Below are 27,075 nucleotides of genomic sequence, written 5' to 3' on the forward strand. Positions count from 1 at the left end.
TAGGCTAGCTTCTAGGGTTTAGCCTCTTCGATCTCGTGGTAGATCTACTCTTGTACTACCCATATCATCAATATTAATCAAGTAGGACGTAGGGTTTTACCTCCAACAAGAGGGCCCGAACCTGGGTAAAACTTCGTGTCCCTTGCCTCCCGTTACCATCCGGCCTAGACGCACAGTTCGGGACCCCCTACCCGAGATCCGCCGGTTTTGACACCGATACTGACTGCCACAATAAGCGTAAATTGGTCAGCGATCCGATGACAGTGTTAAATGACGGGCCATTCATAACAATGGCTGAAGTGTTTATGGCTTGACCTCGACTGTCGCCGAACAATACCAGGGGCCTCCCAAACTAAATCCTCGATATTTTGCTCTTACATTGGAGCTAAGGTTTCATGATCATGCTTAGCATGACAACCCAAAGAAAGGAACCGATAGCGGGACTATTTTCTTTGGAAGACATTTCTTGTGTTAAACAGTAATATAACATATCTCTCTGCTTACCTTTGTTTATAAAACCGTATGCCCAGATTGCCTTGTTTGTCATAAATCTTTGCCCTCATAAAGGCCGTATAAAGTAAGACAAACACTCCTCGGCTACTGGCCGAGGAGGTGGAAGCCGATGGTCGGTCAACAAAGTTTTGTACAGTAATGATCCTTGCTGGGACTCCAAAACGGCAAACCAATTCTTTCAAGAACTTGATAGCTGACTGAGTAGTCACCTTTCTCACGGCAGTCACTTCCGGCCACTTTGTAAACTTGTCTATAGGAACGAACAAGAATTCAAAGCCCCCAATTGCTTGGGGGGAAGGGCCGAGGATATCGAGCCCCCAGACCAAAAATGGCCTTGACAAAGGGATTGTATGAAGAGCATGGGCAGGCAGGTGGATGTTCTTGGAATGGAACTAGCAGGCTTCACACTTGGTGACTAGCTAACCGCATCTTGGAGGAATGTGGGCCAATAGAATCCTTGCCGGAATGCTTTCCCATCCACTGCCCTTGATGCAATGTGGGAGCCGCACATGCCTTTGTGCATCTCAGCCAACAGTTCCTTTCCTTCTTCCCGACAGACGCACTTCAATTTCACACTGTTGCACCTCCTTGCGTATAGAGTGTGTGTGAGAACCCGGAATTAACTTCCCGACCCTCCTGTGTATATTTGTCAACCCCAGGATCATTGTTGACAACACACGAAATGGTATCATTGCACAATGCACAAATATATTACAAGTTTAATAAATCTTGCCACAAGGCATACATTAGGGAAATGTCTAATGACATTTATTACATAGAGATAACAGCGGAAAGTAAAATTGCATAGCGACTCCATCTCAGCCACAGGCAGTCGATGTAGTCCACATGACCTCACTCCTATGGATCGTCATAGTAGTCGTAGTCATCACCTTCATCTTCATGGAACTCTGTTGTCAACAAAATCATTGCCATGAGTACATTACATAGTCAACATGCCTCCCTCGGGGAAGGACCAAATAGCTACATGTGGCTTCAACGGAAGGCTGTATGGCTCATTTGCATAAAAGCTAATTTTGTTTGACAAATATAGCAGTTGGATGAAAAACATGTTTTATCTCTAGAATAACTTCCATCAAATTGAGGATCCTTGATCAACTCATACTCTTGCATAGGTTCCAAGAATAGGGGTAAAGAGGGAATAAGCAAGATAGGTCCTGTAGTTAAGAAAGATTCATGTGTCGTCCATGACCGTGGACACGGCTGTTCGAATAGTTTTACACTTTGCAGAGGTTGTACACTTTACCCACATGATACAATCTCTTCTTGATGCCACCAGTGGCCGTTGGTATAGTACACATTTGGTATACCGCTAAGGAGATTGTGACGAGGTCTTTGGACTAGATCGCCCAAAGATGTGACATGCCCACCGGGTCTGGCGCACGGAACTGAGAGTACGTCCTCAAATCGGTCCCCCTATCTGTGCCGAGGATACTCCTTGCAAGACAACTATCCCATCTCCGGTATGATGACATCGACACCTAAGGCTGACTAGCTTACTTGACCAAGCCGTTGCCCATATAGCATCTGGCTGTACTGTTATCACAATCTTCAAATCCAAGACTTATTAGGCCTTAAGCGGCACAGATGACAGATTGCCCCCTTCAACTCATGAAGGGCGGCCAATCGCTCCTTCAATCCTTGCTTCAGTTATCGCCCGCACCAGTATTCATATGATTCAGATGGTAAGTTTCACCCAGAGTAGAAGAGGATAAAGAAGGTCAACAAGGGCCAACTGGCCTAGCTCAGCGTTATGTTCAACTATCATTCAACAAGGAACCTATAGGGTGATAAGAATGGCTAAGCATTTCTACTCTACCAGAACCATATACTTCTACTCAGGTGTCAAGTAAATAGGCGACAAGCGGATCAAGGTAATGTGTCAATCGACACGCTAGCTACAAGACTTGAGAATAGCATGCACATAAAACAATAAAACTCAATGCAGTTTTGTAAACCATAGGATAAGTATGATCAAAGAAGGAGGCATGCCTTCGTTGTTGAGTCCTTCTTCGGTAACCTGTTTCTGTCCATGTCCAACATCGTCGTCACTCCCTACTCGTCGTAATGATAGCAAAAGACAAACAATAAATACCAAAGTAATAGTAAATCCAAATCGAAACCAAATTAAGAGTGATGGATAAGATATTGATCAACATGGATATTCCAGAACAAGGTAGCATGGTAGGAAGGTAAGAGATAGGATTCCACGAAAGGACAAGGGTAGGTTGACACGGTTAAGGAAGGCTTTGCGATCAAGACTAAAGTTTGTTATGAACTAGTAGTGCCCACCACACATCTCGACTAACTATGTAGAAAACTACCATATAACAAACACATTGACATCAACACTCGTGGAATGGAACCATCCTATGCATTTTAACTACACCAACTCAACATGACATGATAAAGGTAAAAGTTAACCATGATAAATATTTAGCTTAATAGAGTCTAAATATTTATAATGGTCAATTGCAACCAAACATATACATCTACTATATAATCATTCATAAGAAAGTGTTGACAACCAAACCAACATTACAAACAATACTAGTTAAGCAATCAAACACCATTGATCAACATGAATTGAATTGATCTAGGTCTATACCTAAATCATTATTAAAATAAAATAGGTCCAAGCACATAACATCAAATCAATTCATTTGTCAAACAATTAACAAGAAACTATACAACACATGGAACAAAAGGATGAACAACTATCCTAGACATGATATGATTTAGAGCGATAATCAACCACAAATAAATATTTAGATAACTCTAAACATTTATAATAGTCAAACCTTAACTAAAGGATATGAATCCACCAAGCATCTAATAACAAGCATTCCACAACAAAAGCCAAACTAACAGTAAGGTGAAAGATAATCAAACCATTAATAGTAAGATGCACATCATACAAGGCATGTTAATGGACAATAACTAGAGGTCTTAATAAATAACACAAGTGTCAGACATACGAGTGATCATGAGAAGATACTAAACTGGGACATGGTCTTAATAATAAAGAAAAACTAATACTAATGACCACCACCAGCAATATTATCACCACATGCTTGCAATAATAGAGCATGATACACACTGAGTGTGTGATCAAATCACAACTCTACTGACATGCCATATGACTCGCCCTAAGTATAAGAGTCATAGCAACAAGTATTAAAACACTCATAAGGCCAAGATGTAATGAAGTTAAACATCTACAAGAAAGAACTAAACTAGGCAACTATAACACATAGAACTTCATAAGACATGAAAGATCACTTGCATGATGGTGGCTAGACATACAACAATGCACAAATAGATATAATAGATATGACATAGGACATGCACACAACAATGCAATAGTAAGATAAACCGATATTGATGCTAAGCATGGGTGATCATCACACAAGATGCCAAAATATGCTACTAATAGAATACACCTCATAACTATGAGATAACTTAGTTGATATCAACTAACACGACTATCAAGTATGGCAATAGCACACCACCGTACATTCTAGTTGTGACATATAAGCACATCGAGGAAGCAAACTAAGCTTGTAGGCAAGTAAACAAATAGATCATGGCATCCACCAAATCAAGCAATGAAATATCATAGCCATGAATAACAGAGACAACATGCATTTCTAGCAAGTACAACTTACACTTGTAAAGACATAAGCTACATAGCAGGAATGTTCCATAACATGAATTGATACACGCACTATCATCTAGCTACATTTGTCACAACATCTGGAATGGTATTGGTCAAGCAAGATGGAATCATACACAACTAGCATGTATGTCTACTAAGCAAAGTCTAACAATATACACCATCATATCATAAATCCTAGCAATGTTATAACACATGGAATCATACAATAAAACATGCATTGAACATTGAACAAGTTCTAGCATGGCAAGGTAATAAACTAAGGTAAGTGATCACACATGATAATTACCAAGATGAAATAAACTAAATTCTATTTTGCAAGAATAAGTTATATATAGCAATACAAAACTAAATGATTGCATAAAGCAACTATCTATGCAATCTTGTATAGCACACATGTATAAAATAAAAGGAACAACTAGCCCATAATATTCTATGCTATGAACTACAATGTACTCATATCCAAACAATAAGGCACGTCATTCGAAATCTAGCATAAAAATAATATCCAACAACACCTACTAAAAATATATAAACATCTTTCATAGACATGGCATAATTGCAAATAAAACAAACATGCGGCATGGATGAAAATGAATATATAAGCATTATCTAAGATATATTCATTCTAAAAAAATGAAAACATTCAAAACATTAGGTATTGCATAATCACGCAGAGGTTAGTAACTCTACATAAACCTACTCATGGTAATAATTTGCAAAAACATATACATATGCATATCACAACCATATAGTGGATGAAAGAAAAAATCTCATGAAACAACTTGTTCAACAATTATTAATAACTATAATTGGTAGAACAAATCAATCAAGCAAGTCACATGGCACACCAAAAATTATGAGGTGAACGCCCTGCATTCTTAGGCATATCAAGAACGTACGGAAATAAAATATTGATAGTCATATATGCTAAACTAAAAAGTAAAACAACCGCAGTGTTCCTAGGATTATTTAAAACATTTCGCATACTAGGTTAGAGATCAACCGACATACAAAAAATGGTAATTCCCCCATTTCATGGCGACGAAAGTCATCTACGCACCCAACGACAAAAATAGGTGAAGCTATGATGTCTAGGGTATAGGATGGACAAAGTAAAGCACGTATGCAAACGGAGTAGAATGATGGCTCACCAAACAGAGTTTAAGAGGACGATGCCATGATAAGATGTTGAAGTTCTTGATGCACCATCGATGTAGTTAACCAATGGTGCGGTAGAAGACGTTGGCATGCTCCTGCACGCGATGAGAAGAAGATGAACATGGTGGAGTCTCTCTAGCAATGGCGACAACACCCCAAGTAGTAGTAGCCGCACGGCTCCATCGTGCGCGTGACCCAACAACGACAAGGATGGAGTAAGATGTCTAGGGAATACTAGTAGTGATGTTTAGAACGAGCGCAAAAAAAATTGGAGAGAGGCTCATCAAGCGCGACGAACTCGATGAATAGTGTGGACGGACATGTAAAATTCTTTCCGTGTGATAGACGGATCACATTCCTTCTTATCTGAATAGACCCGTGGTGTGGAGAGGAACTTTAGGGAGCAAGGGTGCTGATGAAGATGGCCTATGTCATCAGAATCAAGCGTCGGCGTGCATGGAGCACCATTCCTTTGGAGGGAGTTCTTGGTAGAATCAGGAACAAAGAGGGCATGGGTTGCTGCAGGGAATGGAAGTGGAGGTTGGGGCACACCTATATGTACTAGCGGGTTTGGAACCAATGGAGAGTTGAAGGGAATTAGAGAAGAGGTTTCTTCATGGCAGTACGTTTCCTTCTGTAGTGGTGTGCGTGTATGTGAGTGGAGGAGGAGATGAAGAAGTTGAGACTGGCGCTTGGAAGATGGCAAGTGGAGAGGATAAGGCAAGGGGGAGTCAAGGAGAGGGAATTAAGGAGGAGGCAACCATGAGTCCATGACTGTTGCCATTTCATGTGTGTGCTTTTTCTCTTTGTACATGTAGGTTTCTGTTTCTCTTCTGTAGATTGAAACGTATAGAGGGAGAGAAGTGGAGGCGCTCGCTTGGCTGGGTATTGGCCCAGTTTGGCCTTGGTCCAAGTGGGAGAGAAAGAAGAAAGGAAAAGTTGGCCTTTGGCCCATTCGGGTGTGAGAAAAATATAGGTGGGCTTAACACAGGGAAGAGAGAGGAAAGACATACTGTCCACGGGAATTTGGTACAAAGTTTGAGAGAGGAAAACAAATTGATTTTCCTAAGAGGAAAATCTAGTGATGAAAAAGAATCTCAAATAAATATCACGAACTTAGAAATCAAAGAAAACACAGACCCGCATATTTAAATATGCATAAGACCAAAATAAAACCCAACTAAAAGAAACAACAAAACTCAAATTTAATTTAAGTCGATATTAGTTCAAATTAAATACTCCAAATTATAAAAGTCTAATTTAAGCTTCGTTACCAAATAAAACAAACAAAAATTTTCTTGCCCTAATTTTAATAAAACTTTTTCTAAAATGTTCTGAGAATCGGGATGTTACAGTGTCATTGACAAACTGATACATACTGGCCCTTCGGGCTACTCTTTCGGCTTCATCTTGGTCGCCGAGAAGCTCTCCGGTTTTGAGGAAGTGGACTATGTGCCTTACCCAAGTTGGAGCCTGGGGCTCGGCAACAAGGACTAGCGGCACCTCCTCAACTGTAGGGGCACATTCCTTGTTCGCGGGGACCATGGGCCCGGCTGGAGGGTGCGGTCCGGCAGGTAGCGAGGAGTTGTTTCCGGCAAGGTCTTTGCCTGGACTGGACGGCTCTACCGGGAGAGGCTTACTGGAGTCCAATTTTCTCCTTCTTCGGGCCATTGTTGCTGGGGATACAGAGGGTTGAGTAAGATGGAGAACAAAAGTCCCTGGGTCCACAGGAAGCTTCTGCGTAGTACACTTCGACAGATGATCAGCTATGTTCTTTCCCGCAAGGGGTATGTGCTCTATTTGCAATCCATGAAAGCGTTCCTCCAATCTTCTCACTTCCTCGACGTATGCCTCCATCAATGGACTTTGGTAATCCTTGTTGACTTGTCTCACCACGAGCTGTGAATCTCCTTGAATGATCAGCTTCTTAATTTCCAATTCTTGGGCCCGGCTGGAGGGTGCGGTCCGGCAGGTAGCGAGGAGTTGTTTCCGGCAAGGTCTTTGCCTGGACTGGACGGCTCTACCGGGAGAGGCTTACTGGAGTCCAATTTTCTCCTTCTTCGGGCCATTGTTGCTGGGGATACAGAGGGTTGAGTAAGATGGAGAACAAAAGTCCCTGGGTCCACAGGAAGCTTCTGCGTAGTACACTTCGACAGATGATCAGCTATGTTCTTTCCCGCAAGGGGTATGTGCTCTATTTGCAATCCATGAAAGCGTTCCTCCAATCTTCTCACTTCCTCGACGTATGCCTCCATCAATGGACTTTGGTAATCCTTGTTGACTTGTCTCACCACGAGCTGTGAATCTCCTTGAATGATCAGCTTCTTAATTTCCAATTCTAAGTCAATCTTGAGCCCGGAAAGGAGCCCTTCATACTCTGTTGTATTCTTGGTTGCCTGTTCTCGTGAAAAATGCATCTGGGCGACGTACTTCAAGTGCTCCCCGGAGGGGGCGACAAGAAGCACGCCAGCTCCTGCACCTTGCATGGAAAAGGCACCATCAAAATACATAATCCATTCTTAGGGCAATTTCTTGGTGGGGATAACTGTGTCTGGCACTTCCTCATCAGGGGTTGGCGTCCATTGTGCAATGAACTCTGCCAATGCCCTGCTTTGGATAGTTGTCCTGCTCTCAAACTTCAAACCAAAACTGGATAACTACAAAGCCCACTCCACTATTCTGCCGGTAGACTCATGGTTCGGAGTATCCTTTGCAACGGGAAACGAGTGACAACCGTAATGTCGTGGGCTTGGACGTAGTGGCATAGTTTCCTTGAGGCCGTGATGAGACCAAAGATCAACTTTGGCATGCCAGAGTACCTCGATCTAGCCCCTTGTAGTAAGGAGCTGACGAAGTGCACTGGGCACTCCACCACTTTCTTCCTTGCCACGTCCTTGGGGTTTCTCTCGCTGTCGTGTTCATCACTGCCTTGATCCTTCTCTGGGTCTGCTGGTCCTTGCTCACTCTCTACTTCATCCACTTCCCGCTACGCCACCAAGGCCACGCTAACCACTTGATTGGTTGCCGCTAAGTATAGCAGCAACGGCTCTTACGGTTTGGGAGCAACCAAGGTGGGCACAGAGGACAAGTAGGTCTTCAATACTTGCAAAGCTACATCTGCCTCTGGAGTCCACTTCATGGGCCCTTCCTTCTTCAAAATTTTGAAGAACGACAGGGCGCGCTCGGCAGACTTAGAAATGAATCTTGGCGCGGCAACACACCCTACCAGACGCTTCACATCCTTGACTGTCCTTGGTGCTTGGATCCACTCGATAGGTTTAAACTTATCAGGGTTGGCTTCGATCTCCTGATGGGACACAAAGAACCCAAGCAGCTTGACAGAGGGAACACCAAACACACACTTCTCCGGGTTGAGCTTCAGGTTGATCTTCCGCGGATTAGCAAATGTCTCCTCCAAATCCTGTAAAAGGGTGGCTCTATCCTTGGTCTTGACCACAATATCATCCATATAAGCTTCAGTGTTTCTATGCAGCTGTGGCTCGAAACCAATCTCGAGTGCCCTGGCAAAAGTGGACCCGGCACTCTTTAATCCGAATGGCATGCTGACAAAACAATACGTACCACATGAAGTGATGAACGATGTCTTCTCTTCGTCTTCCTTGGACATGAAGATTTGGTGATACCGAGAATATGCATCTAGAAAGGAGAGCAAATCATAGCCTGAAGTGGAATCCACAATCTGATCAATACGCGGCAAGGGAAACAGGTCCTTCGGGCAAGCTTTGTTGAGATCTATGAAATATATGCAAAGCATCCTTTTCCTGTTAGCCTTTCAGACTACCACTGGACTTGCCAACCATGTGGGAAGTAGCACTCCTCTGACCAAACCAGCTGCTTCAAGTTTCTTGATCTCTTCCGGAATAAACTGCTGCCTCTCCAAGGCCTGCTTCCGAATTTTCTACTTGATAGGTCGGGCGTGTGGGCAGACATCAAGGTGGTTCTCAATTACCTCCCTGGGAACACCAAGGATATTAGAGGGTTGCCAGGAAAACACAACGATATTCGTCCGCAGGAAGGCAACGGGCACGCTTTCCTATTTGTCATTGAGGGTGGCGTATATAGTGAAAGTACCATCAACGCCACCCAGCCCTGCCGGGACCTTCTTCACTTGGGGCGCAATGACCTTAGATCTCTTGTTGTTGGAACTCTCCAGCATGTCATCAACAGGCCCAGCGCACTCCGAAGGGGTACGCCTCCTGGACTCCTTGCCAGCGTCCTTGCTACCCTTCTTCTTTCCTCGGTCCTCCTTGCGGGAACTGCTGCTGCCGCTGCCTCTACCGTGACTGTGTCCCGGTACATCTTGTCCATGCAAATGATAGCATCTTTCTTGTCTGATGGGATGGTAATGACTCCCATAGGCCAGGCATCTTCAAGGTGTTGTAGGCACAATGGGATGCCGCCATGAATTTAACCAGGGCTGGGCATCCAAGGATCCCATTATATGGAAGGGGGAGGTCAACCACATCAAACATAATACTCTCAGTCTGGTAGTTCATCTCTTCCCCAAACGTCACCGGCAGTGTGATCTTTCCCTTAGGATGACTCCTACCGACATTACCTCCTTGAAACGTGCCGCTAACCTTTAACTCCTCCTCTGCTATCTGAAGTTTGCTGATGACTGCTGGGGAGATTAGATTCAACCCGGCACCGATGTCCACCAACATTTTTGTGACCTTGAGGTTGCGAACTATTGGAGAGACCAACAATGGCAAACATCCTACCATAGAGGTACGTTCAGGATGATCCTCTTCATCAAATATGATGGGCGTGCATGACCATTTGAGTGGTTACCGGGCCTCTGGCACTGGCAACATGGCATTGACTTCTCGTGCCCACCGGTTGAGCTGGCCATGAGAGGTTTGCAAAGATGCACCCCCGTCAATGCACAGGGCGTCAGTGGCCTTCTGAAACTCCAGCTCACCGGTTTCCTCACTGGTTTCCTCTTTGTCCCCTCCGTCACCCTCATCATCACATGCTTCCTTCTCTCGACCTCTGGCGGGTTTTCCTTGGTTCCGAAATGGTTTGCTGGGGCGATTTACTTCACCGCCTCGGCAATTACCACCAGTGATATTCTGACCCTTTTCCTTGTCACCCTTCTCATATTCTGTTCTCCATCTCTTGAGGAGCTGCTCAACCTCACAGCACTCTTGAAGGTCGTGGCCTTTGGTCCGATGAATCTTGCAATACGACTCGTCACCTTTTCCAGCCTTCTCGGTAGCCACAGCCTCCCAGTAGTCAGCGCACACGGAAGCTTCCTTTCCGGGGACCTCAGCCTTGGCCTTGTTGCCAGTACTAAGTGGACCCGATCCTTCAACAGTCATCACTGCCTTATCCTTCTGCTTCTTACTGCGCTTCTTGCTCTTCTTTTGACTGGTAGATTCATCATCATCCTCTGAATCGACGTTGGCACAATATTCCTCTCCGAGCGGCTTCCTTCCCTCCTCCATTCGAGCACACTTATACACCAAGGTGTAAAGCTCCTTCATAGTCTTTGGCAACCGCACATTGAACTTGGAACGAATCCGGCGGTTGCGCACATTAGACTGGAAGGCAGCTATCACAGCTGCCGGATGGATATTTGGGATGTTCCTATGGACCTTGCTGAATCTCCGTAAATACTTACGGAGGGTCTCTCCTTCCTTTTGTTGGAGAAGCTGCAAGTCGCTGGGTTAGCCTAGCTCTTGATGGCCGCCGGTGAAGGCACCAATGAACTCATGGCACAGGTGGCCCACGACGAAATGGAGTTCTCCAGGAGGTGCATCAGCCAAGACCTCACATTGGACTTGAGAGCAAAGGGAAGTAGTTGGAAAACACCTTCTCACCTCTTCCTCCGGCAGCCTCAACAGCGATGGCGTGGATGCTCAGAAACTCTTCCTGGTTCAGCATCCCATCGTACTTCTCGGGTATATCTGGTTTGAACATGCGAATGAACGACCAACATACTTGCCGCAGTTCACGAGTAAAGGCGGGGCTCCCAACCTCGAAAGGTAGCCACCCGCCAATACCGAGCGTAGGCTCGTCGACGTCGGGGCCATCATGCCCATCAGTCTGGCAGTGGCCGTCGCGGCGTCGCTCGACGACGACGCGCGTGTCTCCCCTTCGCCAATCCTCCGTGGGTCACCGTCGGCCTAGACGTGCTCGAGGGTCAGAAAAGGCCATCGAGACGTCATTAGGTTCTTGATTTTGCATATTATCGCAATGGTTGGGCTACACCACCACCTGAGTTACGAGATCATGACCATCTCCCTAAACTAAAATTGAATATTCCACCATTTGAGGGTAGATATGTTCCTGATATATATCTTACTTGGTAATTAGAAACTGAACAACGTTTTACATGTTTACAATATCCTGAGTAGAAACGTGTGTCTGCTACTGTTTGTTCTTTCACTAGTTTTGCATGTGTTTGGTGGTCTGAACATTGTATATTATATCATATTCGAGCTACATGGGCTGCTTTGAAGACTACTATGCGTACTCATTGGGTTCCACCATATTATCAACATGAATAACTTCAAAAATTGCAACGTTTTTGACAAGGAAAACATTATGTAGACAAATATTATCAGGAATTACAAACTGGCAGATTAGATATGGTATTGTTGATGATAATGAAGCTACGCTTGCATGTTTTATGGGTGGATTAAATAAAGAGATTCAAACCATTCTAGAGTATAAGGAGTATAACAATATCACTCGTTTATTCCATCTTGCTTGCAAAGCTGAACATGAAGTGCAGGATCGACAGTCATTGGCACGAACTAATTTTTCTGCAGGTCGATCTTCATCATGGACACCACGTACATCCTCTACTCCCACACATCCTACTACAGCACCACTAACTTCAGCCGCCAATTCCAACCGAGATACAAGAAAACAGGCACCACCACCACCATCTGTCAGGAGTACACCTCCTGGGCCTGCCCAGAGCTCTTCTTCATCCATGGCATCAACAGGGCACACACATGATATTATTTGTCGTCATTGTAAGGGTATAGGTCATTATGCGAGAGAATGTCAATATCCGCGTGTTATGATTGCTACTAAGGGTGGTGGGTATGAGTCCGCTAGTGACTATGATGTGGAGACTTTGGCTCTTATTACAAGTGAAGAACACGGTGGCGATGATTCTAATCATGAGACATGTATGAAAGTTTAGTTGCTCAACGTGTTTTGAGTGTGCAGGTCACACAAGCTGAGCAAAATTAGAGGCATAATTTGTTCCATACAAAGGGAGTTGTGAAGGAACGTTCTGTTCAAATCATCATAGATGGAGGGAGCTCGAACAACTTGGCTATCATGGAGATGGTGGAGAAGCTTTCTCTCACCACAAGACCACATCCACATCCTTACTACATCCAATAGTTCAACAACAGTAGCAAGGTTAAGGTAACCCGTACTGTTCATGTGTATTTTAGTATCTCTAAATATGCTGATTACGTTGATTGTGATGTGGTACCCATGCAAGCATGTTCCTTATTACTTGGTAGGCCATGGCAATTTGATAAAAATTCTGTACACCATGGTAGAAACGATCAGTATACACTTGTTCATAAGGATAAACATATTACTTTGCTTCCTATGACTCCTGATTCCATTTTGAAAGATGATATTAATAGAGCTAATAAAGCAAAATAGGAGAAAAATAAGAGTGAAAATCAGATTGTAGCAAAAAATATTAGAAACAAATGAAGCCTAATAATAAACCATCTAGTTTTGCTTCTGAAATTAAATTGAAAAGTGCAAGTTTACTTGCCACAAAATCTAATATTGATGATCTAGATTTCAGCAAATTTGTTTGCTATGCTTTTGTGTGCAAAGAGGCATTATTTTCATTTGAGGACGTGCCTTCCTCTTTGCCTCCTGCTATCACTAACATTTTGCAGAAGTTCGCTGACGTCTTTCCACTAGATGTGCCACCAGGGTTACCACCTATTCGCGGGATTGAGCATTAGAATGACTTAATTCCTGGTGATTTTGGTAATTAATGTCAACATATCTCTTGTTCGACAAATACTTCTACCTAGTATATTTCAGACAAATTCAACAATGGCGTGGCAAAGACAAGAGGATGTGGAACCCCTTCAAAATGCAAAGGACACATATTTGCAAAAGCTCAAGACTCTCCATTTATATTTTAGTTATCCAAGATCACATTGAGTCCATAGGAAAGCCAATACTATTAAAAGGGGATGAGGTGTTGCTTAATGGTCCACTTGCTCGAAGTTCTTAGTGAGATTGCTCCAAAGCACTGAACCACATTCTCAATTCCAAATATGTCCAAAACTCAAAGTCAAACTTAGCCCCACCAAATGATCTATCCAGCTGATAGAGGCAAGGGTGTGCCGTCTTTCGATGAGATGGTGGCTATCATTTTTGCTGGAGAAGCCTTTGACAATCTGTCGGTGCAACAAACCCTGGGTCTGTTGCCCAGACTATGCACAGGCACGAGATCAAGATTGAAGCACCAACCCAAGTCAGTGATTGAAGGACCAAGAGATTTGAAGAACCAACACGCAGTCCAGAGAGACCAAGATTGAGCCACAAGAGCAACATATCGGCAAGAGAAGGGCCTCCCTTGCCGGGCAGGGGAGCCCGGCAAGGGGGAAGGCCATTGCAAAAAGCAGGGAACCAAGGCACCACGGCAAGGTCTGTCGGGGCTCACGGGGGCAGAACCACCCCACCAACCACTCAAGCGCGACCCGCGTCGTCAATCAATGCGGTGTCAAGCCACAAGATGATTACATGGCAGCCATTCGCCACATGGCAGCCATTTCCTACCGAAGAAGTCTACAGATGACACCCGTCCTGCAACGTGTCAAGGGAACATGCACGGAGCTGGCAAGATAGCCCGGCAAGCCTTGCCGAGCGACCAGTGATGTGACACTAAGTGGCATATTTAATGCACCCTGTCAGCCCGCAAAGTTAGGTATGATAGCACTGTTCGCTATCATATCAGTGGATAATGACTACTTTGCCATTGTGGTGACCCCTTAATCTATAAAAGGAGGCCCATGACACTCGTAGGAGGGGTTGGAAAAAGTTGATGAACCCAAACCACCATACACGAGTAGTCGTCGCGGCCCTGAGGCGAACCCTGCCGGGCAAGTGTACTACGCATCACCACGTTCAGTCCACCCTCAATCCACCAAAGCATGTGTAGGGTCTTACGCCTTGCGACGGCCCAAACCAGGGTAAATTGCTTGTGTGCTCTCTGTCGTACTGTCGTACGCTGATCTGATCTTTGTGCAACGCGATGTCTCCCTGCCGAACCAGCAAGGGGCCACCCGGTCCCACAGGTGGTCATGGATATCCCGCGACATCTTTGGCACACCATCTTCATCCTCAACAGGACCATCGACCCTGGCGCCCAAGAAGAAATTTGGTGCCTCGGCCATCCATCCACCTCGAAGGCTCCACCGCCCGTGGCCTCCAACACCATGAGGGACACGGGGGCGCGCGAGGACGTGGACACTGTTGGGGATGTGGTTGGAGTAGGTGGCGCCACTACCACCTCCCCCACGGTCGACAAGGGGGCCGGAGCTACCGGAGGAGAACAACATCAGCAACATCTTGACGGTCATCCTCTACAAGGTGCGAGCGAGGGGGTCACTCCGTCCGCGCCCCATCCTCTCACCAACACTACTAGGAAAACGGCTATAGATGAAATGGACACTAATGGCGCACCACGTGTGTGGTGCGCCATTAGAATATAGCAATGGCGCACCACATACAGGTACGCCATTAGTAATATATTACTAATGGCGCACCTGGTGTGCGGTGCGCCATTAGAAGTTTTGAAAAAAAAACAAAATTTGTTACTAATGGCGCACGTGGGTGTGGTGCGCCATTACTAGTTGACATAGTAATGGCGCACCACACCCATGGTGTGCCATTAGAAGTTTTGAAAAAAAGTAAAAAAAATAAAAAAAAAATTGTTAGTAATGGCGCACCAGTGGACAGTGCGCCATTACTAGTTTTTAACTAGTAATGGCGCACTGTCCACTTGTGCGCCATTACTAAGTTTTTTTCAAAAAAAATTCAAAAAAAATTCAATTTTTTTTTCAAAACTAGTAATGGCGCACCGTGGGTGTGGTGCGCCATTATTAGTTTAACTACTAATGGCGCACCACCCCACGGTGCGCCATTACTAGTTTGCCCGGCTTCCACCGAATGCACCCCCCCCTGTGGACCGCCTTTTCAGTTTTAAAAAAAATAAAAAAAATTGATAAAAATGTCAAAAAATAAAAGAAAATAAGTTTGCCATGTGATATGTGGTCTAGTTGTTGGGAAAATTTACAAATATAAATTTCGACTTTATTTGCAAAATCTCTCTGGAAATTTGTAAAATGGGCATAACTTTTGCATACGAACTCGGATTAAAAAGTTTTATATATGAAAAATCATCTACTCGAAAAGTTACATCCGAATTTAACTGGGGGAACCCTGTTAAACATTTTCAAAATCCCCAAAAACCTAACGCAAAAAAGTTACAGGGCTTTCAAGATCTAGAGGCAAAAAAATTCAAAAAAAAGGTTTTGAATTTTTTTAATTTTTTTTCTTCAAAAAATGATACGTAATATGATCGGGAAGTTTGAAATATTTTTCGAAATTTCATCATAGTCATGAACATGAACAAAGTCCTAGACATCAACAAGGTATAATAGGATTGATATGCTAGATATATCAACAAGTGCTTGTGAAGTGAGCTGTTGCTGGGGTTGGATAGAACTATGAAGTTAAGCGTGCTTGGGCTGGAGTAGTGTGAGGATGGGTGACCTTTCGGGAAGTTTGACCACGGAGTGCGATTTGACCTGAGATTAAGCATATTGACCCGAGATTAAGACATAATGACCTGAGATTAAGAAAAAAACGAAAAAAATTTGAATTTTTTTGAAAAAAATAAAAAAAAATCTGAGAAAAAAATTTGAAAAAAAATTGTTACTAATGGCGCACTTCTATGTGGTGCGCCATTAGTATACCAGATACTAATGGCGCACCGTGGGCCATACTAATGGCGCACCAGCGGTGCGCCATTAGAATACCAGATTCTAATGGCATGATGCTAGTGGCGCACCAGTAGTGCGCCATTAGTAGCGAAAATAGGTGCGCCACTAGCAGCCCTTTTTCTAGTAGTGCAAAGAGCATAGCCACAGCAATGATGCTTCCTCCAGGGCGAGCCATCGCCCTCCGGTTGCCACCACCACGTGGGCGACCGCGGCGCATGCGCCTCCTCCCGGATAGGCTAGCCAGACCTCCGCGCTCAATGGAGCCACTGATCTTCGAGCATGTCCAGGCCAACGTCGAACCCCGGAACATAGGCGGTGGGAGACGCATGCGTCGTCGCTGAATGGCGTCGCAATGACCCCCGCCAGACTGACGGGTGCGATGGCCTCAACATCGATGAGCCTGCGCTTGGTGTTGGCGGGTGCCTGCCTATCGAGGCTGGCTGCCCTGCCTTCACACAAGAGCTGCGACAAGTCCGTTGGTCGTCCATTCGCTCGTTCAGGCTAGAAATACCTGAGAAGTAGGACGGGAGGCTGAACTCGGTAGAGTTTTTGAGCATCTACACCATCACTGTTCAGGCTGTCAGGGGAAGAGATGAGAAGGTGTTTGCCAACTACTTCCCTTTGGCCATCAAGCCCAATGTGAGGTCTTGGCTGATGCACCTGCCGGAGAACTCCATTTTGTCATGGGCAGACCTGTGCCACGAGTTCATCGGTGCCTTCACCGGTGGCCACCAAGAGCCCGACAGACCCAACGACCTGCAGCTTCTCGAGCAGAAGGAAGGAGAAACCCTCCATAAGTATTTGCAGAGGTTCAGTAAAGTTCATAGAAATATTCCAAATATCCATCCGGCAGCCGTTATAGCAGCTTTCCAGTCCAATGTGCGCAACTGCCGCATTCGTTCCAAACTAAACGTGCGGTTGCCCAAGACTGTGAAAGAACTATATACGCTGGTGGATATATGTGCCCGGATGGAAGAAGGAAGGAAGTTGCCCAGAGAATAAGATTACATTAATGTTGATTCAGAAGATGAGGATGAATCAACTAGTCAGAGAAAGGACAAGAAGCACAATAAGAAGCCAAGGTATAAGGCAGTAATGCTTGTGGAAGGATCGGGCACGCCTAGTACCGGCAAGAAGGACAAGGTTGAGGCCCCCGGCAAGGAAGCTGCCACGTGCGCTACCTGCCGGGAAGCCACTGCCACCGAAAAAGTTGGGAAAGGCGATGGGTCATACTGCAAGATCCATCGGACCAAAGCCACGACCTTCAGGAGTGTTATCAGGTTGAGCAGCTCGTCAAGAAGCAAAGGGCAGAGTATGATAAGTATGACAAGGAGAAAGGTCATAATGCTGCTGGCGGTAAGGGCCGGGGTGGTGATGTAAATCGCCCCGGTGGACCCTTTCGGAACCAAGGAAAGCCCGCCAGGGGCCAAGCGAAGGAAATCTGTGATGATGCCAGTGATGGAGGGGATGAAGAGGAAACTAGTGAGAAGGAATTTCAGAAGGCCACTGACGCCCTATGCATTGATGGGGCTGCATCTTTGCACACCTCTCATCGCCAACTCAAGCGATGGGCATGAGAGGTCAATGTTGTGGAACCAATGCCAGAGGCCCGGAAACCGCTCAAATGGTCCCACACACCCATCATCTTTGACGAAGAGGATCACCCTGATCGCACCACTATGGTAGGGTGTTTGCCGTTGTTGGTCTCCCCAACAATTCACAACCTCAAGGTTACAAAGATGCTAGTGGACGGCGGGGCCGGGTTGAATCGGATTTCCCTAGCAGTTATCAGCAAGCTTCAGATAGGAGAAGAAGAGCTAGAGGCCACCAACACGTTTCAAGAAGTTAATCTCGGCAAGAGTCATCCTAAGGGGAAGATTATGTTGCCGGTGACGTTTGGGGGAGAACTAAACTATCGGACCGAGAAGATTGTGTTTGATGTGGTTGATCTCCCCCTGCCGTACAATGGGATACTTGGATGACCAGCCCTGGCCAAGTTCATGGCAGCATCCCACTATGCTTACAACACCTTGAAAATGCCTAGGCCACTGGGAGTCCTCACTATCCCATCTGATGAGAAGGATGCAATTATCTGTGTGTACAAGATGTATCTGGATGTAGTTGCAGCGGAAGCGGCAGCAACGACAGTTCCTGCCAAGGAAAGCAAAGGAAAGAAGAGGGATTGTAGGACCTCCGGCAAGGAGTCCGGGAAGCGTGCCCCCCCCCCCCCCACCGAGTGCATGGCACCCATTGACGATGTGCCAGAGTGTTCCAACTGCAAGAGATCCAAGGTTACTGCACCCCAAGTGAAGAAGGTCCCGACAGGGCTGGCTGGCGTTGATGGTACTTTCACCATCAGCGCCACCCTCGATGACAAATAGGAAAGCGCGCTCTTTGCCTTCATGTGGACGAATATCGATGTGTTTGCTTGGAAACCATCTGATTTCCCTGGTGTTCCCAGGAAGGTAATTGAGCACCACCTTGCTGTCCGCCCACATGCCCGACCCATCAAGCAGAATGTACAGAAGCAGGCCTTGGAGAGGCAGCAGTTCATTGCCGAAGAGATCAAGAAATTGGAGGCAGATGGTTTCTTCAGAGGAGTACTGCATCCTACATGGTTAGCTAATCCAGTACTGGTCCAGAAGGGGGAAGTGGAGGCTTTGCATCGATTTCACAGACCTCAACAAGGCTTTCCCAAAGGACCCATTTTACCTTGCCACGCATCGACAAGGTCGTGGATTCTACTTCGGGATGTGACTTACTCTCCTTTCTGAACGCATACTCCGGATATCATCAGATCTTCATGTCCAAGGAATATGAAGATAAGACATCATTCATCACTCCATGTGGTACGTACTGCTTTGTCTGCATGTTGTTCAGATTAAACAGTGTCGGGTCCACTTTTGCGAGGGCAGTCGAGATTGGTTTTGAGCCACAGTTGCATAGAAATATAGAAGCCTATATGGATGATATCATGGTCAAAACCAAGGATAAGGCCACCCTTATCCATGATTTGGAAGAAACATTTGCTAATCCGCGCAAGATCAGTCTAAAGCTTAAACCAGAGAAGTGTGTATTCGATGTTCCCTCCGGCAAGCTACTTGGGTTCTTCGTGTCCTATCGGGGGATCAAAGCCAACCCTGACAAGATCAAGGCCATTGAGCAGATCCAAGCGCCAAGGACAGTTAAGGATGTGAGGTGCTTGATGGCATATGTTGCCGCGCTGAGCAGATTCATCTCCAAGTCTGCCGAGTGTGCCCTACCGTTCTTCAAGGTTTTGAGGAAGGTTGGGCCCATGAAGTGGACCCCGGAAGCAGCTGCAGCTCTGCAAGAGTTAAAAGCCTACCTATTATCCATACCCACCTTGGTTACGCCCAAACCCCAAGAACCATTGTTGCTATACTTGGCGGCAACCAATCAGGTGGTCAGTGCAGGCTTGGTAGCGTAGCGAGAGGTGGATGAGACAAAAACTGAACAAAGAACAACAGAGTTAGAGATGGATCAGGACAACAGTGAGCATGGCAACAAAAACAACCCCGGGGACACGACAAGGAAGAAAGTGCTGCAGTGCCCAGTGTACTTCGTCAGCTCCTTGTTACAGGGGGCTAGATCATGGTACTCTGGTCTTCAAAAGTTGATCTTAGTTCTCATTATGGCCTGAAGGAAACTGCGCCACTACTTCGAAGCCCATGAGGTCATGGTTGTTACTCGTTTTCCATTACAAAGGATACTCCGAAACCCTGAGGCGACTAGCAGAATAGTGGACTGGGCTTTGGAGTTATCCAGCTTTGGTTTGAAGTTTGAGAGCACTTCAACTATTCAGAGCAGGGCATTGGCAGAGTTTATTGCAGAATGGACGCCAACCCCTGATGAGGAAAGGACAGAGACAGCCATCCTAGGCAAGGAATCACCCCAAGAATGGATCATGTATTTTGATTGTGCTTTTTCACTACAAGGTGCAGGGGCTGGCATGCTTCTTGTTGCCCCCTCTAGGGAGCACTTGAAGTACGTCGTCCAAATGCACTTTGCCCGGGAAAAAGCCACCAACAATACAACAGAGTATGAAGGACTCCTTGTCGGGCTCAAGATTGCAGCAGAATTGGGAATTAAGGAGCTGATCATTCGAGGAGATTCACAGCTTGTGGTGAGACAAGTTAATAAGGATTACCAAAGCCCATTTATGGAAGCATATGTCGAGGAAGTAAGGAGATTGGAGGAGCACTTTGAAAGGTTGCAAACAGAGCACGTACCTCGTGCGGAAAACAACATAGCTGATCACCTGTCAAAGTGTGCTGCGCAGAAGCTTCCTGTGGAACCAGGAACTTTCGTTCTCCATCTCTCTCAACCCTCCGTATCACCCGCCACAACGGCCCGGAAGAGGAGAAAGTTGGACTATGGTAAGCCTCTCCCGGTAGAGTCATCCTCTCCCAGCAAAGACCCTGGCGGAAACAACTCCTCAGAGCCTGTCGGACCACCCCCTCCAGCCGGGCCTATGGACCCTGCGAACAAGGCTGGTGCTCCCGCAGTAGAGGAGGTGCCGTTAGTCCTCATTATCGAGCCCTAGGATCCAACTTGGGCAGGGCACATTGTCCACTTCCTCCAAACTGGAGAACTCCCTGGCAACCAAGATGAAACTGAAAGAGTAGCCCGGAGGGCCAGTATGTATCACTTTGTCGATGACACTCTATACAGAAGGAGGCCCAACAGTGTGAAATTGAAGTGTGTTTGCTGGGAGGATGGAAAGGAACTGTTAGCTGAGATTCACAGAGGAATGTTCGGCTGCCACATTGGATCAAGGGCATTAGTTTGGAAAGCATTCCGGCAAGGATTCTATTGGCCCACAACCCTCCAAGAAGCAGTTCAGTTAGTCACGAAATGTGAAGCCTGTCAGTTCCATTCCAAGAAAATACACCTACCTGCCCAATCTCTTCAGACAATCCCTCTATCATGGTCATTTTCGGTCTGGGGGCTCGATATCCTCAGTCCCATCCCCCAAGCAATCGGGTGATTTTAATTCTTGTTTGTTGCCATCGACAAGTTTACAAAGTGGTCGGAAGTGACTGATGTGAGAAAGGTGAATGCTCAGTTAGCTATCAAGTTCCTGAAAGAATTAGTGTGTCCTTTCGGACTTCCCGCAAGGATCATCACTGACAACGGCACCCAGTTCACGAGCCACGCCTTCCTGCAATACATTCATACCCTCGGATGCATAATCATTCGCTTCTGTGGCACACCCCCGGAGCAATGGATAAGCTGAGAGGGCGAATGCTGAAGTGCTTCGTGGACTCAAGACACGAACTTTTGATGCGCTACTGAAGCACGGGAGGCGGTGGATCGAGGAGCTTCCGGTAGTTCTCTGGTTCCTCAGAACGACACCTAACCGACCTATCGGGCAGACTCCCTTCTTCCTAGTCTACGGGGCAGAAGCAGTTATCCCCACGAAACTCATTTACGGGTCCCCTCGAGTACTTGCCTATGATGAAGTAGCGCAAAATCAGCACCAGCGTGATGACGCTGTGCTACTCGAGGAAAACCATCTCCGGGATGCTACGCGTGTTGCATGCTACCAGCAAGCCCTGCATCGCTATCATAGTCGCAGGGTTCATGCCCGGTGTTTTGAGGAAGGTGACCTTGTCCTTAGGCACGTTCAGTCCGCCAAGGGTACAAACAAGTTGTCACCAAAGTGGAAAGGCCCTTACCAGGTGGTACGAGTCACCAGACCTGGCGAAGTCCGTCTGGGGACCGGGGATGGCACTCGGTTGCAAAACTCATGGAATATTGAGCATCTTTGTAAGTACTACCCGTATGGTGCAAGGCTGTCGGGCACTACCCCTTGTACAAAGCCGGGGCGATGACCCCGTGCAAGAGAAAATAAAGAAGCGTTGTGGGGGGGGGGCGATCAAGATCGCGTGCATGCACGAGCACACCCAGATCATTGCATAAGCATTTCATGAGCATTTGCATATGCGTATAGATAGGATTGCATCCTGCATTCATTCTCATCTACAGGAAGTTGCGGGTTCCTGCTGTGAACTTGGCTCCGACAAGGGATGAGAAGATTGCACATCACAGTGATCCCTGACAAGACAAACAGATAAGTTTACCTCTTGTCCATTAGTGTGTTGTAAGCTATAACTTGTGCATAGAGAAACCTCGCCGCTCTCTTGGAACCAGGGTGCTCCCATCCTTGGATTGAACGCTGCTTCGTCCTGGATGGACGCAGTGGCCCATGGTAAATAGGGAGTGGGCGGGCTACTGGCACCTCAGTCTGTTCCCCGGCAGACATGGTTCTTCGGCAGACAAAAAGGGTAGGGACAGGATATCCTACTGGGGAAAGCTCGTTTAATTACAGTAAAGAGGCACTCCACCTCTGCATGGACATATACATGCACGGGTTCTAGGCAAAGGTTTATCTCTTTCATTGACATGCATATGCAAGTACAAGCATTACATAACACAAACATGGATGAAAGGATTACATTATTGGAATTAAGATTTGGCAATTTCCTACAAGTTTAAGGTTGAAAAAAGATAAGTGCCCAGTAAACTCCTCTTCCTGTCCCTCTCACCCCAGGTATTGTGGTGGGAAGAGAAAAGGACAGGCGTCGCACCGGCATGAGGCAACAAATGACCCAAGCCAGAGCCCGGGGGCTGGCCCCGGGCTTCCTTCTCAAACATGACCAGCGAAAACCGAAGATCAGGAGAGGAGGACTATGAAGGTGGGAGACTCCGCCCCTCCCTTTTATAGGGCGGGTGGGGAAGGGAAGTTGCTCCATCCCCGGGTGACCACCGCCCTCCTCTGCCAATTCAAGACGTGCGGGCCCTTTCCAAGGTACTCTCCCGTGCCATGTGCCTCCATTACCTACCCCGTGCGATGCATGCTGCATATGTGGCTAAGGATAAGGGCGCGATGTGGGAAGAGTAAATTGGCAGTTTCTACCCCATGCGTTAAAGTCATTCACGGGCCATCACAGGAGTGGCCCCACCACTATTGGCTTTACACCGCGCATGGGAAAACCAAAAACTGGCCCGGAATCAAGGCTGATGAAGCAGCAACGGAAAACTCAAGGGGCCAACCCCTTCAGCAACCTTGCCTGTGCACTTATTAGGCCCTACCCCGACGACGCTCAGTAGTGCGTTCGATGCAGGCCCGGGGGCTTCTGTCGGTGCAACAAACCCTGGGTCTGTTGCCCAGACTATGCACAGGCACAAGATCAAGATTGAAGCACCAACCCAAGTCAGTGATTGAAGGACGAAGAGATTCGAAGAACCAACACACAGTCCAGAGAGAGCAAGGTCGAGCCAGAAGAGCAAGATATCAGCAAGAGAAGGGCCTCCCTTGCCGGGGCTCACGGGGGTAGAACCACCCCACCAACCACTCAAGCACGACCCACGTCGTCAATCAGTGTGGTGTCAAGCCGCAAGATGATTAAGTGATAGCCGTTCGCCACATGGGAGCCATTTCCTACACAAGATGTCTACATATGACACCCGTCCTGCAACGTGTCAAGGGAACATGCACGGAGCTGGCAAGATAGCCCGGCAAGCCCTGCCGAGCGACCAGTGATGTGACACTAAGTGGCATATTTAATGCACCCTGTCAGCCCACAAAGTTAGGTATGATAGCATTGTTCGCTATCATATCAGTCGATAATGACTACTTTGCCATTGTGGTGACCCCTTAATCTATAAAAGGAGGCCCATGGCACTCGTAGGAGGGGTTGGAAAAAGTTGATGAACCCAAACCACCATACGTGCGTAGTCACCGCGGACCCGAGGCGAACCCTGCCAGCCAAGTGTACTACGCATCACCATGTCCATTCCACCATCAATCCATGACAGCAGGAGTAGGGTCTTACGCCTCGCGGCGGACCAAACGCGGGTAAATTGCTTGTGTGCTCTCTGCCATGCTGTCGTACGCTGATCTGCTCTTTGTGCAATGCAAAGTCCCCCTACCTAACCAGCTAGGGGCCACCCGGTCCCAAAGGTGGCCGCGGATATCCCGTGACACGATCCGGCTATGAACGTGCGAGGACGTCGCGCCTTAGCAATCGCTAAACCAACTCCGAGAGGTTATTGACCACGTTGGAGCATGAGAAACCTGACCATGAAGGTCAATTTCCTACAAGCAAACGAAGAACAAGCAAGAAACTAAGATTGCAATCTGGATATTGTGACTATAAGATGAAAGCTTTATTGATCAAGGTGGGGTTTTGTGACATCTTGGTCCGGTCGTTGAACACAAATGAAGTACGCAAAGTTGCAACTATGGTAATGTTTTAAACTAAACAAAACCCAAAGTCTAAACGACGCCCTAAGGGTTGTATACCTGGAGGAAGAGGGGGAATTTCGTGGCCCTTGGTGAAGGGGTCCGAAACCAACCCTATCTCTTGTTTCCCACACATATGGACTCTAAAAACAGCCTATACTTATGTATTTCGAAATTACATGGGCCTGGCCCAATAATAAGGTGACACATCACCAATAATAGCCTTTGGATGAAATTTATGAAGTGGCATCTTGTATATTTCATCCAAGGCTTCATGCACTCATTACGGTGGCTTAAAAGCCTTGAAATAATCACTTGTAACTCCGTTCTTGTTCCCCTTGCGCATGCCATCATCTCCATGCTTGATCTTGCTCCAATGTTCATCCTTCTTGTCCAAGCTAGGCCCTTCATTTGTAAGAAAGACAAATGTATCAAATTTAGGCAACGTCGTATTCTCATGAACATTAGAATCATTACCAAGCAACTAAAGTACCTGGTAATTTAATTGGCATGCGCTAGCTCTAGTAATTGGTCCAGTTTGTATAGTAGCAGGGGTTGTGGGTGTAATAATGGTATTGATGTCCTTATCATCCTCCCCTTCTTGAAATGAAGTCATCCTCGACAAAAGCTCATCTCCCTCACCCAAATAAGGCTTCAAATCTGCAATGTTACAAGTGGGACTAACCCCAAAATCTGCAGGCAGATCATGTTTATATGCATTATCATTTATTTTCTCTAACACCTTAAGAGGACCATCAGCACATGGCATTAGCTTTGATTTACGCAAATCAGGAAATCTATACTTACGCAAATGTAACCAAACAAGATTTCTATGTGCAAACACAACATGTTTTCTACCCTTATCTCCAACAATTTTATATTTAGCATTCATACGCTCAGTGTTTTCCATAGTTAACTCATGCATTCTTAATATCAATTCAACACATTGTGTAGCATCAAAATTAACCTTCTCCGAAGAAGGAAGATGCAAAAAATCAATAGGTGCATGAGGTAGGAAACCATATACAATTTCTAAAGGGAACATCTTAGTAGTAGAATGCAAAGAACGATTATAAGCTAATTCAATATGAGGCAAGCATTCTTCCCACATTTTCTTGTTATTCTTCAAAGTAGCCCTCAGCACAGTAGACAAAGTTCTATTGACTACTTCAGTTTGTCCATAAGTTTGGGGGTGATAGGTAGTACTAAAAAGCAGTTTAGTCCCCAACTTAGCCCATAAACATCTCCAAAATTGGCTAAGAAATTTAGTATCACGATCTGAAACAATAGTATTTGGCACACCATGCAAGCGAATAACTTCACAAAAGAACAAATCGGCAACATTAGTAGCATCATCGCTTTTATGACATGGTGTAAAGGGTGCCATTTTCGAGAACCTATCAACGACAACAATAAACCTAAAATAACGTCCATAGATATATCCTCCAATGGAACACTAGGTAAATACAAAGGCCTATATAAACCATGAGGATTGAGTCGTGACTTAGCTTTTTGACATGTAGTGCAGCGAGCAACAAAGCACTCAACATCCTATCTCATCTTTGGCCAAACTAAATGTGTAGCAAGTACAACCTCCATCTTCTTCACACAAAGTGTCTCATTAATCCTCCTCCATGCACCTCCTGCAACAACAAAAGACGAATGGAGCTAGCTAGAATGCATAGCTTGTTAGCACGAACTTGTTCCATGTTCTTCCTTCTTTACAATTCTGCATTACATCTTTAAAAACAACATCATGCACATATTGATCTTTGATGGTCTCCAAACCAAATATTTTGAAGTCAAGTTGTGAAAGCATAGTATAGCAACGAGATAATGCATTAGCAATAACATTTTCTTTACCCTTCTTGTGTTTAATGACATAAGGGAAAGTCTCAATGAATTCAACCCATTTAGCATGTCTACGATTCAATTTAGCTTGACTTTTAATATGTTTCAAATATTCATGATCAGAATGTATAACAAATTCTTTAGGCCATAAATAATGTTGCCATGTCCCTAAAGTCCGAACAAGAGCATATAATTCTTTATCATAACTAGAATAATTCAGACTAGGCCGACTCAATTTTTCAAAAAAGTATGCAAAAGGTTTGCCATATTGTAATAACACACCTCCTAATCCAATTCCAATAGCATCACATTCAAGCCGAAAAGTCTTATTAAAATCAGGAAGTTGGAGTAAATGAGCCTGTGTCAAATTATCTTTCAACTTCGTGAAGGCTTCTTCCTGTACGGTACCCCAAATAAAAGGCACATCCTTCTTTGTAAGCTCGTTGAGAGGTGTAGCAAGGGTGCTGAAATCTTGCACAAAACGCCTATAGAAACCAGTGAGTCCAAGAAAACTCCTCACTTGTATGACTATTTTGGGCTGCAGCCAACTCTCAATA

Source organism: Triticum urartu, chromosome 3 (genome assembly GCF_003073215.2).
Source record: "Triticum urartu cultivar G1812 chromosome 3, Tu2.1, whole genome shotgun sequence".
Lineage (NCBI taxonomy): Eukaryota > Viridiplantae > Streptophyta > Magnoliopsida > Poales > Poaceae > Triticum > Triticum urartu.